Source organism: Dipteris shenzhenensis, chromosome 20 (genome assembly GCF_047967505.1).
Source record: "Dipteris shenzhenensis isolate YYH24624 ecotype China chromosome 20, Dip_SZ_1.0, whole genome shotgun sequence".
Lineage (NCBI taxonomy): Eukaryota > Viridiplantae > Streptophyta > Polypodiopsida > Gleicheniales > Dipteridaceae > Dipteris > Dipteris shenzhenensis.
Window position 1 is genome coordinate 22,288,541 of NC_141615.1, and position 14,057 is coordinate 22,302,597.

Below are 14,057 nucleotides of genomic sequence, written 5' to 3' on the forward strand. Positions count from 1 at the left end.
GACTGGATGCTTGCGGCTCTTCCCCTAGACCTCACTCCACGATTGTTAGATGTTCGTCTTCTGGGACGAGGTTTTTTCCAGGTTCTTTTTGACACTCCAGAGGCTACAAGCACTGTGCTCAAAGCTGAGTTTTTACACCTGGGACACAGGAAGATCTTCTTTAAAGCCTTTCATAATGGTTTCGACCCAGTGGAGGCAGATAAGAAAATCTTTTCGCTCTTCATCAGATTTCCTCGGCTTCCCCAGGTTTACCATCGACTTCTTTCTGTTATTGGGGAGCATTTTGGCGCGATTGCTGAGATCCCACCCCTCCCTGGGTTGCCATTGACTGCAGTAGAGGCAACCAAGGCTGATGGGGTACCTAGAGTTAGGGTCCTCTGTAAGGATCCTAACCTCAAGATGGGCCATGTTATGATCCAGCACCCGGATGGTTCTTTCTTTCGCCAGAGAGTAGAGATTTCAGGTAGACAGGACCAGTGTAGGATATTCTGGACCATTGGACACTTTGCCAGGGATTGCCCCAGGAAGAAGAAATGCCCAAGAAGCCCTCTGGTACAGCTACCGCCCCATGGCCTCGACAGGGGGGTGGTACAGATTCAGCACTTGCTCCTCGGCCTCGAAAGAGGGGTGGTACAGGTCCAGCACCTACTCCTCGGCCTTCGCGTGGCGGTCCTCCTCAGGATGGTGGTGGTACAGGTCCAGCACTTGCTCCTCGGCCTCAACAGGGGGGTGGTACAAGTCCATCACCTGCTCCTCAAACCCCACCTACCTCAGGAGCACGCGACGCTCTCCAGTGGGTTCCGGCACGTGTGCAGATCCCTCCTTCAGTTCACGAGGGTACATTAGTGGACTCTTCTTCACCTCGAGCTGTCCCTCCAGTCTCACCTCGCACAGTCCGAGACACTGAAGCTTCGACCTCCTCCCCAGTTGCAGCTTCTTCCCTAGAACCAGCGGTGCCAGACGCTCTTCTTGAGGCAGTAGAGGTCTCCGCGGCTGGGTAGACACAGGATAGAGAGCAGTCTTCACTTCCTCCCTTGGATAGGGGGAAGGGGATGGCTTACACTATTGATCCTCTTCCCTCAGAAGGGATCCTTCGCACTCCGGTGTCTGGCTTGCTTCACAGGAACTCATTTTCAGCCCTGGCAGATGGTTCAAATTTCCCAAAGGAGGAGTTTGTGCTCGCTACTTTTGGGGAGCCAATGATTGGGTTTCCTGTTGACAGGGCCTCTTCTTCAGGTGGCAGGGTTCTTTCCCCTGTTGATTTTCCGCCACTTGGTTCCATTCCTCCCTCCTCGAGCAGGAGGTCTTCCCCTGTCGAGGGGTTTGTTTCTGCCACTAGGTCGGGTAAGGTGTTCCACTCTACATCCTCCCGTCGATGAGGATTATTAGTTGGAACATACAGGGCCTAGGTGGCGTCCCACATCGCCGCCGTAGACAGCTGATCCGGGATCAGCTTCATCCAGTTGTTACTGGGGGTTCCATTGATACCTTTTTATTCAAGAGCACAAACTGGATTCTAGAGATTGTGCCAAGTCAGGCAAGTTGCTTTTTGGCCATACTTTTTGGTCGCCTGCCTTGGGCACCAGGGGGGGCACTTCTATTTCAGTTTCGCAGTCGGTTCTCCCCTTAGTTGTTGAACACGGAGTCATTATTTCCTCTAGAGCTCAGTGGATTATTCTTTTGATTGGAGGGCGTAAGGTTGGTTTCCTTAACCTGTATGCCTCCAACATTAGAGGGGAACGTGTCCTTATGTGGAAGGATTTGCTCTCCTGGGCCCCCATTGCGGATTCATGGGTGATTGGAGGTGACTTTAACATGGTTGAGTTCCCGTCAGACAAAAAAGGGGGTAGAGAAGGCAGACTTCACTCTTTGGAGAGAGCAGCTTGGGATGCCTTCCTTTTTCACTTCTGTGGCAGAGATACTTGGTTGGGTGATGCCTTTCTTATTCAGCCACAGTCCCTCCTGTTCTCTTGGTCGAACAGGAGGCAGCAGATGCCTATTCATGCATGCATTGACAGATTCTATGTAGATGATTGGGCACTAGACAGAGGTGGATCGGTATGCATTGCTGCTGGGGTTTCCACTTCAGACCACTTTCCTGTTGTGCTGGCTATCTCAGAGCCTCACTTGAGAGGCCGGTCTGCCAGCATCAGGTTTCCAAATGCCTTTTACACAGAGGAGGACCTTACAGAGGCAGCTCTGCAGATATGGGTTTCTCATGTCCAGGGTGGGCAACCATATCCATCACATGTAGCTGCTGCCCTTTCTGGTATTAGCAACTTCTACGGCTCAGTTGCTTGTACCAAGAGATGAGATATTCTCAGACGTGAGATTGGTGTTCGCCAGCAGTCAGTAGCTTTGCAGAGGGAAGAGCAGAAACGGCCTTCAGATGCTTGGATTCAGGAGCGCCTTGCTGCAGCAAGGGCTCATCAGCAGATATTGCTGCTTGATCAAAGAGCAGAGTATGCCTTTCATGCACGGGAGTCCTTCTGGATTCAGATGGGTGGTAGAGTCAATAAACACTTTTTCTCTACTCTTGGCCCTAGACATAGTAGCGAGAGTGTATCCCAGCTTATTGACTCACATGGGGTTTTACAGACAGAGCCTGATGATGTCTTACGCATACCTTCAGATTTCTATGCCACCCTTCTTACTGCTGATCCTGAGACACATGATAGAGAGGATGCTAGACAGGCTATTTGGCAGAGCATCCCTCTGTTGGTGAATCGGGGTATGCATGTTTTGCTCGATGCACCTTTCACCAACACAGAGTTCAGGACTGCAGTTTCAGCCCTTCACAAGGGCAAGTGCCAAGGTTCGGATGGCCTCACCCCTCTTTTTTCATTGCATTTTGGGATATGATTGGAGACTACATTACTTCAGCCCTGCAGGCCATTTGGGACTCTGGCGAGATGCCTGGGTCGCTTATAGAGGGTCTCATCCACCTTATCCCGAAAGGAGGTTGCAGAAATTTAGTGTCCCAGTGGAGGCCTATCACACTTCTGGGGACTTGCTACCAGATTCTGGCCAAGGCAATCAGCCTCCGATTGCAGCCCCTTCTCCCTGATCTTATTCATGACACTCAGACGGGATTTGTGCATGGCAGAAGCATTTTTTATAACATTTTATCTTTCTGGGAAGCTTCAGAGTGGGCCATGCAGAGTGGCCAGAATCTAGCCATTCTACTTTTGGATTTTCAGAAAGCTTATGACAGAGTAGATTGGGATTTTTTGGAGGGCACCCTTCTACGCTTTGGCTTTACTGATGCTTCGATCAGAGGTGTTTCCTCTTTGTACAGATCAGCCCACAGCCAGGTACTTATTGGTGGGGTAAGGGGTGAGAGATTTCAGATTTCGAGATCAGTCCATCAGGGATGCCCCCTTGCTCCTTTCCTTTTTTCATTCGTGGCCGAAGCTATGAGTATCTATGTTAGATCTCAAGCTGACATCTTTGGGCTGAGACTTCCCATCAGAAGGGAAGAGGAGCTACTTGACAGTGAGTTGGCAGATGACACAACAGTTTACTTGGATGCCACTCCACAGACGCTCACTTCTTTCAGGACAGCATTGGATTTATTTTGCTTGGTGGCAGGGGCGCAGAAAAATTGGCATAAATCCAATGGCTTTTGGATCAGTGATGAGGACACTCCAGTTTGGGGGCTTGACATAGGATTTACTTGGGTTCAGAGGCGTGTGTCTATCAAGTATTTGGGCTGCCAGGTCGGCTTGGATATTTCTTCCACACAGCAGTTTGCTCCCATTTTGGAGAGCATCAGGAGGAAGCTTCTTTTTTGGAGCTCAGCTAAGTTGGATCTTGCCTCTAGAGTTGTGGTGGTCCACCAGGTCCTCTTGGCCAGGGCCTTGTTTGTTTGTTCATGCTGGTGCCGTTCTAGGGACTGCATCATTCAGCTCAGAAGACCGATCAGAAATTTTCTTTGGAGTGGGCTTGATGGCACAGCAGATGCCTTAGCCAGGGTGGCTTGGGAGACACTCATCCTCCCTACACAAGAAGGGGGTCTCAATATTATTGATCCAGATTTACAGTGCAGAGCTTTACTTTGCAAGATGGTGGTGCGGGGACTAATGCCAGGGCAGGAACCGTGGAAGGACTTTCTTATTAGCAACATACAGAGGTGCACACCTTCTTCAGGAGGAGACTGGATGAGCAATGTTAGGTGGATCTTCACCACAGCATACCTCAGATCACCTTCGTCCCCTCTCATGGTTGCCATTCTGAAAGCTTGGGCCAGTTTCAGAAGCACTCTTCGCACGATTCCTCCTTCCTCTCGTGAAGAGATTGACAGGCAACCCATCATGTGGAATGACAGTATTTTAGATGATCATGGCAGACCACTGGGGGGTGCCTCACTCTACTTGCAGTGGTCCAGGTGGGAGAGGGGACCTGCATCATCTATGGGGTCCTTGAAAGCTTTCCGCAGGCTTCTAGAGGAGACCAAATCAAGGTTGACAGGACATCTCAGAGGGAGTGCAGGGAGGATCTTGCAGATTGAGGCAGACCTTCTAGAGGTTTGGGTAGACACAAATGATATGACACTCACTTCCTCCACTTGGGCAGGTACTTTTACGAGAAGTGGTGTTCCGCTTCAGGTTTTGGCCTTTCGAGATGCACAGGAGGATGCTTTAGTTTTTAGTGTCCAGGATGGTGGCAGATTGCTCAGGTCCATAGAGGACATCTTGCTTGAGTCTACTTTTCAGCCTATCAGGGTTGTAGGTCTTTTGGTGCAGGGATCAGATTCAGAGTGGTTCCTAGACCCAGACCCCCGGCTACTCTCCACCGGGTCTTGGAGGCTCTGGCTCTATGGGGGAGTTCACATCAGGTATTTGCAGTGGGACCCTGGAGAGTGGGAGTGGATTGACGGAGGGCATCGAGAGAAGAGCATTCCCTTCTTTCGTTACACGGTCAGTAATGCCAGGAGATTTCAGCTCAGTAGTAGAGGTTGGAGACCTTCCAAAGTTCCTCATTGGGAGACATTTGATATCACTGCGGATCTGCAGAGGTGCTTCTGGAGGAGACTCTGGAAATCCCACAGGAATAGAAAGATCACTATCTTCTTTTGGCTCTCTATCCATGGTGGGATTGTAGTGAACCTTTGGAGGTCCAGGTTCGGCGGAGCCGACCCTACTTGCCCTCGTTGCCTCTCTGCTTCAGAGACTATTCAGCATTGCTTATGGGATTGCAGACAGGCGAGGATGATTTGGATGGGGGTAGCCAGGATTCTCAGTCACTTTGCCCACTCCCCATTCATTAAGACATGGGGCTCAGTGGCTTGGCTTTCTCTTACAAGGCCTCAAGTATTCTATGAGAGATTTGACTCCTCTCGGGCCATTTCGGTTCGACGTCATCAGACTGAGTCCTGTTCGTTGGATGTGGTACCACACCTTCCTTTTACAGCTGTACATGCCTCTGTGGATACTTCTTGGGAGATTCTAGCGAGCATAGCATCCTGGCATATCTGGAGAGCTAGATGCACAGAGGCTTTGGAGGGTACTCAGGTTCATCCCTCGCACACATTGGCTAGTATCTGAACAGACACACCGTACATACTTTGATGGCCGTATGGACGGGTATGCAGGGAGACTCCCGTCCAACCTCAACTAGGAGGGCTTCTTTCTTCAGGGAATGGAAGGATTCTCCTTTCTTCTCTGAGACTACTACAGGGTTGAGGTGGCACTTTCAGCCTCAGCCTTGGTTGTTTTCCACCTCACTCTGACGGGGTTTTTTAATTTATCCTCATGATTTCATGAGGTATTCTGCTTTGAGCTTGCTCTCATGGGTTTTTTCTCTTACTTAATAGAAGTCTCTTTCTTGGAAAAAAAAAAAGCAGCAGGAAGTAAAGAGGTGCGTGAAGTTTATTACCCCCAACTTCATGTCACATCTTTTGGTGGAGACGCTGAGTACATTTGGTATTAGATTCATCCCACCTTACTAAACGGTCTCGGGTGTACTTGATTGCATGTTATGCCTAATATAGGCATGTGTTTTCTGATGTGATAAAGAAGATGCCTAGAAGAACTCCGTTAGAAGAGATTGCAACCCGTTTAAGAGAACTAGAAGATTGTGAAGGTGATGCTCAAGCTATTCACACGGTCATCATGATCATATCCTTTATGTTTGCACTCTTGAATATGTTGGTGAATCGACAACACCGGCAATAGGCACAATGATAGATTGGGGATTGTTTCATGCACTAGCAGCTTGGTGTGAATAAGAGTTGAGTCTTTAGGTAGTTTTTGACTATAACAGTGGAGTGGTGATTCTCAATACTTTCAACTTCTTTTGCTATGCAAATGATGAAGAGTATAATATCTTGAAGCTGTTATGTGCACTTCCAATTGTGAGAAGGGTGATTCTTTTTTTTTACAAAAAAAGAGACTTCTATTAAGTAAGAAAGAAACTCGCTAGAGCAAGCTCTGAACATACACCATGCTAAACATGTAATAAAAACACCTCAGAAGAATGAGGTAGAAAGAAATCAAGGCTGAGGATGAAAATGCCAACTCAACCTTGTAGAAGTCTCAGCAAGAAAGGGAGAGTCTCACCAATCCCTGAGAAAAGTAACTCTCATGGAGGAGGCTGCTCGAGAGGATCCCTGCATGTTCGCTCATATGGCCATCAGAGTATGTACCGTATCTGTCCAAGTACTAGCCAAGATCTGAGAAGGGTGAACCTGAGAACCCTCCATAGCCTCAGTGCATCTGGCTCTCCAAATGTGCGCCATGCTGCAATGCTAGCCAGAACCTCCCATGGAGAGTCAACCGAGGAATGAGCAGCCCTGAAGAGAGTGGCCGGAACATCCTCTAAAGAGCACGACTCCACAAGGTGTCATCGGATGTGTAGAGCCCAAGACGAGTCATGTCTCTCGAAGAAAACCTGGGGCCCTAAAAGAGTGAGCTAAGCCACTGATCCCCTTCCATATGATTCTCGCCTGTCTGCAATCCCAAAGGCAGTGCTGTACTTAATTGGGACATCTCCATAGAGCCACAACCTCCATAAGCCCAGAGCAATGAGTAGCGGGTTAGGATCCAAGTATCATTGTGAAAGAGAGCCATGCTCCATGAAGCTCACTACCGTGACTGACTGAAACGGTACCTCCAACAATATATCATCTGTGGACTTGGACAGCCTGCCCCCCGAAGAAACATCAAAGACTAGGGCATCCTCATGTGTGTTCCGTAAAGCAATCACCTACAAAGGAATGCCCGATCTCGAAAATGCCCCCATCCAGGTGGAACAAAGTAATAGGCATGTCATCTGTGTCCACCCAATCCAAGCACAAGGCTGCATCAAAAGGGTGATTCTTGAATGCATGTATACACAATGTTTTCATGGTGCTAGTTGGTCACTTATTTTTGAAGATTTTATTAAAAATCACATTGTGGAGGGTTTTCAACGAGTGGTTATGCATAATAAGTTAGTCTTAATATGCTAAGGCTCTGTGGGATCTTGTTTGGAATATTATTTGGATCTTGGTGTTTCCCTTTTGTATTTCATCATGGTGAAGATTCCAGTGTTTTGAGGGACCCAAGGGGAAGACCCGGAGTCTAATCTTCGGGATTTTGTTCGAGGATGCCGGCTTTTTGGATGGTCCATGAAGGATCGGGCGGAGATTTTGCCTGATTTTCTTGAAGGTGTAGCCTTGAGTTGGCATGAGGCCTTGTCGGACTCTACCAAGGAGAACTGGGACCAAGTGGTGGCTGCAATGAAGCAAAGATTTGGGGAAGTGGAGTCGCCAAATGCTTTGATGTTGCAATTGGACTGGTTCTATCAAGGAGAGGGTGAGATGGTCTCTGCGTTGGCGATCCGATATAAAACTTTATGGACAAAGTATGAAAGGGCAACTTTGCGAGCTGTGGAATTTACATCATCGGCCCCTCAAAGTCTCGTAGGGATAGAGCACTTAAAGATGAGCAAATTTGTTACGGCTTTGGAGCCTCTTCTGCTCAAAAGTAATGAGTAAAGATCCAACAACATACGTGGAGGCACTTCGCATTGCGACCAAGAAAGAAGCTTCTCTAAAGATCGAATCCTCTTTTGTGTTTTCAATAGCTTCAACTTCTAAGGTGGAGGTAATGGGCACTCCTCAGGTACCAAAGTCCTCTGAGTTAGATCATAATATCTCCCAATTGATGGCAGAGTTTGCTAATTTGAAATTGCATTTGGTTGATGCACGACAACCTAGAGCACCAAAGAGTAAAGATAGGCCTCGAGATAAGAGTGGGGTCAATTGCTATGAATGTAATGAAAAAGGTCACTATCGCCCCGAGTGTCCTAGATTGAGAAAGAAAGAAGAAAAAAAAGTATCCTTGTTAGAAGCTTCTTCAGGGGATGAGGAAAGAGAGGTAATGATGGCTAAACGAGAGCGTGGTAAAGCAAAAAAAGAAGAAGAAAGCAAGGAAGAAGTAGATGAGGAACATCAGGAAGAGAAACACCGTAGTAAGAAAAACAAGGCATCTAGAAGGAGAATTAGCCAGCCCTTTAGGACAAGGCATTGGAAGCTATGACTTGTTGTCCGACCTTAAAGAAAAGGAAGCTCATATCACCTTTGGTCAATTACTTGCTTTGTCTCCAAAACTATGGAAGGAATGGGGAAAGCTAGCAAGCACAAGAGTGTCAAAGAAGAAAAAGAAGAAAAGTGCCATTCCTATTGTTTAAAAGGTAGATATAATGCGAAGTACCTCAGGCACCGATCAAATAAGCAATGTTGGGGAAGTCACGTGTTGATGTAGAGTGGTCTACATCAAGCTTGAAGCAATGCACCAATCGGAAAAGTCACTATAGTGTAGTGTGTCGAAGTAGTGTCGGAGTGCTTACATCATGCTGGAAGCATCTTCACTTCCAATGCAATAGTAGGAAGTGGAGATTCACCTCGGGTATGGGAAAGTTGAATTGAAGAAGAGATGCCCCTTGCTCAGAGCTCAACAAGCGGGACTGGCTTCTATTGATGGCGGAACTACTAGAGCTAGAGCTGTGTGGGCAGCAGGAGCTGCGTGGACAGCAGCAGCCGCTAGGAGCCAATGTGGACTGTTGTTGGCCAGTGGAGGGGAGCTAAGTAGATCATACGACAGAGAATGGCGGGCAGAGAAGCAGCATGGCGCGCAGAATGGCGGACAAAAGAGCAACAGGATGGCGGGCAAAGAGGCGGGCAAACATGGTTCCCACACAATCTTAGAGACAAGTGAGCATGGCTCAGAGGCTAGTGAGCATAACATAGAAATCTCATCTAGCATGGCCCAGAGGCTCATCATGTATGGATGCATGACCAACTCAGAGGTCTAGGAGACCAATGCACCAACATCTTGGAGGAGCTAGCCTCTCCATAGGTCTGAAATGAACTTCAAGACCCCCTCATTCCTTGAGGAAAGCTAGCTCTGATACCACATGAAGAGACATAGTAGCGAGCTAGGAACGGAATGGAAATATGGAAAGCATAATGAAAGGCAAAATGGAAAGGAAAGAAAGTACAAGTGCAAGGCAATAACCAAAATACTCACAATGTATTGATAGCTTGATGTTGACAACTATTTTAGACTCAAGACGAATACAACACTATATAGTGTGAGACTAGACTCTAGAAAGCCATAGTAAATATGGGATAACTCTCAATATGACACATGGCATGTCTAGGACTCACTAGACTCAAACACCTCCTAGACACCTAGCACACTCATTTTTGACTCACTTTGGCTTCATACTCCAACAATATCATCATCTTTGGCAAGAGTGTCTGGGTCTGCTAAGAGGAGGGAGGCGTAAAACTCAGTGTGGCTATGTGCAAGACAACATCGAGATCTGAATACAATACCTCGTCTGAGTTAATAAGTTGTAAAAGACTCTCTCTAGTATGTCTCGGCCCTAGAGTAGAAATGAGTGTTTATTGACTCTACCACTCATTTGAGTCCTAAAATGACTTGCATGTCCTTTTATACTCTGCTCTCTAATCCAACTGTATCTACTGTTGAGCCCTTCTTATAGCAAGGCGCTCCTATATCTAAGCATTTGTAGGCCATTTCTGCTCTTCCCTTTTTAGGGCTGATGAAACTTCTTGTCTGAGAATCTCACGTCTTGTGGTAGTGGCAATCGAGTGATATCAAACACTGATCTCAAAAAGTCTGCTTCCACATGTGAAGACGAAGACACTCCACCATCCATATAAGAATTCCAAATTTGCAAAACTGTCTTTGTGAGGTCCTCCTTTGCATAGAAGGCCTTTGTGAGGTCCTCCTCCCTCTCAGCCCATTTCTTTCCCTTAGCTCTCCTATAGGATTCTCCTCTAACTTCTCCAAATGACAAAAGGATCGATGTTTTGAATCGGCCTTTCACCCTTGATTGACGAATGGCAACCCTCATCCAATTCCACCGGCCGCGAGGATAATTTTTTTCTCAAAAGACGAGCTTCGACAACTGCAAAAGGATGTGGGGCTTGAGAGATCCACAACCCTCTTCGCACGTATCCATGGGTCCCACCCTTCCAAATTGCAGGCTAGGAACAAGATGTTGGTAGCCTTATCTTCGAACCTCATCTGGCACCCCTCTGATATTCGACTTTTGCAATGAGGTTTCTTTTAGGTCACTCCTCGAGTTGTGATCACAGTGCTCAAGACTAGTCCCTTAGTACTCAATTACAGGAAAGTTTTCTCAAGCCCTTATCTCTTGGTTTCAACCCTGTAGAGGAGGACAAGCAAATGTCATCTCTCTTCATCAGATTCTTTGGTCGTCCCAAGTTTACCATTGGATCCTTGCTACGATTGGAGCTACCTTTGGATTAGTCACTAAGATATCGCACTTCCTATTTTACCCTCTTTAGTAGTAGAGGCAGTCAAATTAGATGGGGTTTCTAGAGTTAAGGTCCTTGTTTTGGACCCCAACATTCCATATGACCATATCATGCTCTAGCGCCCTAATGGCTCTCTGTTTTGGCAAAGAGTTGAGATCGCACTTAGAGACAGGACCAATGTAGGATCTGTAGGACCTATGGGTATGTCGCCAAGCGCAGCTTCTCCTCGACCTCAACAGAGTGCTACTCCACCACTGCCTACACGTCTTGCACGCATTCCACGTCCTCCCCTTGCTACCATGCATTGGGTTCTAGTTCGATTATTGAAGCTACGGATATTTCTATTCATATGATGACTAGTGATGCTCTTTACTTACCTCAAGTAGCGGCTTCTAATTCTCCCGAACCAGGTTGGGTTGAGGTTAGAGATGATGATCCTTCACATTCTATTCCAGATCCTGGCTTCCTCTCTCAATAGTCCACTTCCGCATCAACTCTATAGTCTTCATTTCTCGATCGTGGGAAGGATGTGGCTATGGCCTTGAAGTCAAGGATTTTATGGCTCCAAAGTTGTACTTGGTCCATAGGAACTCCTCTCCTCTGGCTGATTTTGGTGAGGTGGATTTTGTGCCATCTTCGCTTGGCAACACGGTTCTTGGTGTTCCTCTCGATAGTGCCTCACCTTCCACAGATGTGGGAGTGCTCTTCCTTGTGGACTTCCCTCCTCTACAGCTTTACTATAGGACACCTCATCTTTATCTTTAGTCCAGGAGATCTCATGTGCAACAAGGAATTGTTTTCGCTACCAGACCGGGTAGGGTGTTCTACCCATCTTCATCCCACCGATGAGGATTGTGAGCTCAAATGTTCAGGGCCTTGGTGATCTCGCTCATTGCCGCCAAAGGCAGCTGATTTGTAATCAGCTTCATCGAGTGTAACTAAGGGTCCTATTGATATAATTTTTATTCAATAACACAAGCTGGATGCTAGAGATTGTACAAAGTCACATAAACTCTTCTCGGGTCATACATTTTGGTCTTTGTCTTTGGGCACCAGAGGAGGAACATGCATTTTGGTTTCAGACTCTTTTCTTCCTCTAGTGGTTGGACACTGTGTCATTTCACCCTCTAGGTCACAATGGATTCTTTTGTTGATCAACTTGTATGCCCCAACAATTGAGGGGATTGTGTCCGTTTTTGGAAGGAGCTTCTTTCTTGGTCCCCTATAGCACATTCATTGGAGGTGACTTCAACATGGTGGAGTTGCCCTCATACAAGAAGGGAGGAAGATAAGGAGGCATTCGTTCACTTGAGGGAACCGCTTGGGATGCCTTCCTTTCGAGGTTCACTGGCAGAGATGCTTGGTTTGATGATGCCTTTCACACTCAGCCATAGTCACTCCCATTTTCGTGATCAAACAAGAGACCTTAGATGCCCAACCATGCATGTATTGATAGATTTTATGTTGATGACAATGGATTTGGATATAGGTGGCTCAGTACGCGTTTCACTAGGGGTTTCCACCGTAGATCACTCTCCGGGTGGTTTGATGGTCCTTGAACCTCATTCTAGAGGACGTTGTGCCAGTATCACCTAGCTACAAACTCTGCACAGCTTCATTTCACGCCTCATTTGCTGCCTTCAGATCCTCAATTATGGTGCTTGCAAGCTGCCATTCGTCATCCCCAAAGCGAGTTCCTACTTGCTGTCTTCAGAGCCTGGAAAGTGCAAAAGTTCCAAGCTGGGAAAGTAAGCACTTCAAGCTCCAATTATTTCACAAATCTGCAAGAGGACTGGCTGCTCCAAATCATGGCCTTCAGCTCCAGTTTCTTGCTCCTTCATGTCTCCAAATTGCCTCTGTTCTATGACGTGTATCTCCATTTTTCTGCAAAACACTGATTTTTAGGGGCAAGCCAGCTGCTGTTGAGGTGATGTACTTCTGCCAGGGATGTACTTCTGCTGATGTACTTCTGCCAGGGATTTCTACAGGGTTCAGCTTCAAAATGGACCACTCTTTTGTACCTCTAACAGAGTTGGAAGCCAGCCTCAAAAAGCTCCTCCATCCACCTCTCTCAGCCTCTCCCTAGAAGAATTGTTTATTGACTCTAACCCACATCTGAATCAAAACAACTCATATGCATGGAGAAATCTCATCCTTCCACTTTAAAGTGATTGCTAATGAGCCCTTGCTGCAGCAAGGTGCTCACAAACCCAAGCATCTAATGGTGTCTTTTCCCCTCCTCTTTGAAGTCTGCTAGTTGCTGGCAAATGGAAATCTCCTATCTAAGGACATCCTATCTAGTATCTCCTAGTCCTAGCGACAAAATGATGGAACTCATTATTATGAAGAAGATCTGCTTCCATTCCACCGCACTTATCATCACTTACCAAGAGGAGAGCACACCATCTTGTATGTAACATAGCCAAATATGCACAACCTCCATTGATAACTCCTCTATATAGAAAACCTCTGGAATCCTAACACTGGCAGAGCGAGAAGTGATAGGTGGCTCAAAAAATAGTAAGAACTACCAAACATGGTCAGACATAGAAACCATTGAGGCAATATAACCGTGCCACCTCTATCCAGATCCCAATCATTAACATAGAATCTATCCATCCATGCATGGATGGGCAGTAGACGTATCCTATTTAACCTGGAAAATAGGAGCAAGATGGCAAGGCATGAAAGACATCATCAATCTGCAAGCTCTGCCATAAAACTGAAAAATCACTGCATCCCAAGAAGCTCTATCAAGAGAGTGTATACATTTACTCGTGGGAAAGTCCACCATGTTAAAGTCTCCTCCAATGATCCAAAAATCAGCTATGGGGGCCCAAGATAGTAACTTTTTCCCAAAAGAGAATCCATTCGCCCCCATTGCTAGGACCATAGATATTAAGAAAGCCAGTATTGGCTCCATCAATCAAGAGGATGATCGACTGAGCTCCACATGGAACGATAATACCGCAGCTAACCATAAGAGGGAGAATAATGACTGAAAATCAAATGCATGTCCCTCATTTTCCTTGGGTTTGGTACCTTAAAGGACTTTTAATTCTGATGATATTTTACATGTCTCAAAGTTCATTTTTTATCCTTAGAAATACACAAGGGAAGCTGGTTGTGCCATGATTCATACATTGCAGCCAATGTTTTGGATGAAGTTTTCACCAAAGACACTACATGAAGGTAGATAGCCTTGCTTTTAAGAGTGATACATGTGTAGTCTTTATTGCAAAATAATGCACGTAAAAAATTT

At 46.6% G+C, this 14,057-nt stretch overlaps 1 protein-coding gene across 1 annotated transcript in view; it reads right to left on the bottom strand.

Moving 5' to 3' along the window:
- Window positions 1–14,057, bottom strand: part of LOC147889416 (uncharacterized) — a 207,297-nt gene that overhangs the window by 166,802 nt on the left and 26,438 nt on the right. The gene's annotated exons all lie outside the window — the stretch shown is intronic.